Raw genomic sequence first — 4,081 nt, 5'->3', positions numbered from 1 at the left:
GTTCGAAAAGTGGTTTCATTGGTTTTCCCGTAAAATTTTCTTGCAAATGCACCCCTTGAAATTTAAAATATGTTGAAGAGAACATCAAAATTTGCAGTTTGAGTAAAAAATTTCATGTCCAACTCCTCTAATTGACTGGATCTACTGTGAGCCGTCCCGTTAATGCCTTGCCGTTCTAAATACTATTCACTGGAAATTGTGAAAGACTGTCTCATTTTTTTTATTTATTTCCCTTGAATTTTCTTTTTCTTGCCTCTGCTCTCCAAAATAACCTTCAGCAGACACGCACGCGAGCTGAAAGCACTGCTCCTCCGAAAAATATCGTGAGTGAATTATTATTACACTGTCGATCTGCCACTTGAGTTCAAGTGGCTTTGAGATTTTTTAATTGAGTTTTGAGTGGTTTTTGTCGGTGCTCTTGATTCCGGATTTTTGTCGCTCCTACCGCGCCCTCTAATATCGCATATCCTCGCATCTAAACATACTTCTCCAGCCTTGTTTGATTGCGTATAATTTTTTTACTTATTCTAAATATCTTAGTATGCTCCGAATTGTGCGTAATTTGCAATGCAACTTGATTTCATTAATTTTATTTTTATGAAAGAGGGGGCAGAGAAATACAAGGGAAAATACAAGAAGAAGAAAAAGAGGAGGAACAAAGTGAAATAAAGCAGGGGAGCTGGTGGTTTTTCCCAATGTGCGCTAAAATTCAGTATAAAACTGAAAATTCTCATTGCAAAGGGAAAAGCTCATTCGAGCACAATTTGACTGAAAATTAATGTTTTTTTTTTTTACTGACAGACTGTATGAGAAGGAAAAATAGAAAAAGCGGAGGAAGAAAAGAGGAATAAGGGGGAATGAGCGAAGGGAGAGGGAATGGTATAGAAGAGGAGGAAAAGAAGAAGGGGGAAAAAGAGGGGGAAGAGGAGGAAGAAGAAGATCGAAGAGGAAAAAACGATTCTCAACGAACCGAGTTAAATCAATGAAAACGCATAAAAAGATGTAGAAAAAACCGCAGTAGTCGTGTGAATCGGCGTAAAAAGTTTGCAGGCCGAGCGGGAAGCGGGGGGGGGGAGGGGGGGGCTAGAGCGGTTAGATGCGTGCTAGAGAAATTCCTGGTGTCGACCTTGACTCGGCACTGGACGCCAGGAAGAGCATGGTTTTGACCCATTTTCTCACAATGCCTACTAAATACACTTTACATACAAAAGATCTCGGCAACATTGATTACTTGATTAATTACTTCGGAATCATATTCGATCGCTCATCTCCGATGATGAAACCGCGTCGATTTTAAAGCGGCCGCCCGCAAGAATAGCAGGATGCTGCGTCCAGTTACAAAATATTTTGGCACTTTTCACTCTGTTCTCGCTCGTTGCATACTCGCTTTGATTGACTTTCCTTTCGCCATTTTCCCCTCTCTTTTTCGCTGGTTTTCTCCAGAGGTAGCGCTTTCCGTAGCTTGGCTATTGCGAGCGTAGTGAGGAGGGGCAGGGGAAGAGCGGCTATCGAAGGTTCCAGATACGATTTTGATACCCTCCCAAGTTATGGTATCAAAGTTTGATGATAAAATGAGATTTATCATGATTTTTCTGTAAATCTAACACCCCCCTTCCCCCGCCCACTCATTTTTTCCATCTGTTTTAACTTGTATGCGTTTTTCCTTAATTTACAAATAGAAGAGACTCATCCTCGAGTAGATGACTATTCTGCCGTGCTAAGGTAAAACGCCGTATGAGCTTTCTGAAGTTGCCAAGTTTCCCTCGATAAAAACCAAATTTACAAGGAAAATTGGGAATATTTTTTGCCAAAAATTTCAGACAATTTTGAACGCAATTTAATCTGAAATATCTGAAAATTTCAAGGAAAAGTTTGCATAAATGATGTCAAAAATACATGTTTTATCAAGGGAAAATTGGCAACTCTCGAATGCACATACGGCGTTCTTCCTTAGCAAGGCAGTATTGCTGTAGAGTGTATGTTTTCTGGCCTACCCCGACATTTGAAGGCAAAATAGCTATGTGCGTAATATCCATAGCTTCTCTGCGTAAATTCTGCCTCTTGGAATTTTTGCCGAAAAGACCCCCTTGCTTCGACTTTTAAGTTTTTTTCTTGAGGTTGACGCGGATGTATTTAAGACGTTTCCTTTTTCTTCTCACCCTTCCCTCAATTCCCGCACCGTTTTACAGATGAATCCACGCTTCCTGGGGTCATGTGGAAATTGAGATACGCCCTCACGCTAGAGGAGCGACGAAAAGACTTCGATTCCGAAGAGGGAAGGCGATGTGCACCGCGGGGGTGGAACCCTGTCTTTTCTCAAGAGCCTTCGAGCCTCAAGCACCATTGCATCAGGTTCGCGCTGCAGGGGGTCCATCTGGTGACCAGCACTCTCCTTATAGGCAACAGAGCAACTCTTGGACCGGGAGAGACAAGGGGAAACATTTTGGGAAAGCCGATGGATGGTGCCAATGCGACCTAAAAAGAACCCCCCCCCTTCCCCATGACATGGACGTATTTCTGCCTAACAGACTATGCGTATTAGACCCATAGGAACATAAGCGTAACAGGGCTCACGACACAATACACATAGTTCCGTTTGGCAGAAATACGTCCAAAGAAGCGAATTTTTGCGAGATCAAGACGCAAAGAGAATAATTTAAGTTATGGGGATAGTAATAAGGTATGATTTAAAAGTAGGGATTTGTATTTCACCAGCACTCGAGATAATACGGAGAAAGGTAGAGCAAAGGATTTCAACTCACTGAAGTCAAAAACAAGGGATGGCTCCGCGCAAGCGTGGGCGCGTGAACAAGGAGGGCGAGAACCTTGTTGAGTCTTGAAGGGTGCGTCTGTTTAATGTTTTCAGGGCTGAAAAAAAAAAATGCTGAGTTGTCGGATTAGACCTTGCGTTAATATCCTCAACAGTAAAAATATGCAGCTCTCCCAAGATTTCACGATCCCATTCTCTCTTCCTTGTCTTCTTATGACCGGGTAGAGTTGAGTAAAACAGTCACATTTACAGAGCAGGATTTCAGAATCTCGCCTCCTTTTTTAATATTTTTGCAGGAAACCGATCAACATCTCCACTCGGAAATTGCCGCAATTATTCCTGCCCCTTACGAGCTTTAATTCCACAAAATTTTAAGCAAAAATGTTGCCGAGTTTCCTGACGAAAAATCAAAATAGGAAATGAGATTTTGAAAACACCGCAATGTACATTGACAGCCAAAGTGCGAAACCACGTGACTCCGTTTGCGACGTTGCAGACTTCCTATCATACTTCAATTTTTCTTTGGATATTTAAGTAAAGTTAACGTAATAATCTCCTTAAAACTTTCTTGATTTTTTTTATTCTTCCGCAAAATATTCTGTGTACATTTTCAGCTACAAAGTTTGCTTTTTTTACGAAAAAAAAAATATATTGGAACAGGAATTTTGAAACGTCGCAAAAAATGGTTTTGCACTTTTGCCAGCAAGATGTGACTGTTTTGCTCGACTCCATCCAATTTCTCACCGATATCTTCGCAGCCGTCTTATCGAGACGATGGGCCCATCAGTGGCGTGACGTGCTTTGCGATATATCGATCGATTATAATCGATCATTCACGCCTCGCCACTGGGCGCATTATTGAAAAATCAAAGAAAAACGGAATCTGGAAGGAGTGGCGAGAGCAAGGCATGACGCAATACCTCGCAGTATCAATGAGCTTTTCTGCCGTGCTATGGAAGAACCCCGTATGAGCATTCGAGAGTTGCAAAATTTCCCTCGATTAAAATGTATTTTTGGTGACACTCATGCATATTTGTCTTTGAAATTCTCAGGTATTTTAGATTAAACTGCGTACAAAATTGTCTGAAAATTTTGGAAATTAATATTCGCAATTTTCCCGGTAAATTCCATTTTTATCGGAGGAAACTTGGCAACGTCTGAAGGCTAATACGGCGTTCTTCCTCAGCACGGCAGTTTTCGCGATGAGATAATTGAGTATTCGGACGGAACATTGTGCGGGGAGGGGTGGAGAAACAAAGAGTTCAAACGTCAACACACGGTTAAAAATTAGCATCAATGTTACTTGAGTGA

The sequence above is a fragment of the Bemisia tabaci genome, chromosome 7 (genome assembly GCF_918797505.1).
Source record: "Bemisia tabaci chromosome 7, PGI_BMITA_v3".
Classification (NCBI taxonomy): domain Eukaryota; kingdom Metazoa; phylum Arthropoda; class Insecta; order Hemiptera; family Aleyrodidae; genus Bemisia; species Bemisia tabaci.
Note: the sequence above shows the minus strand (reverse complement) of the source record.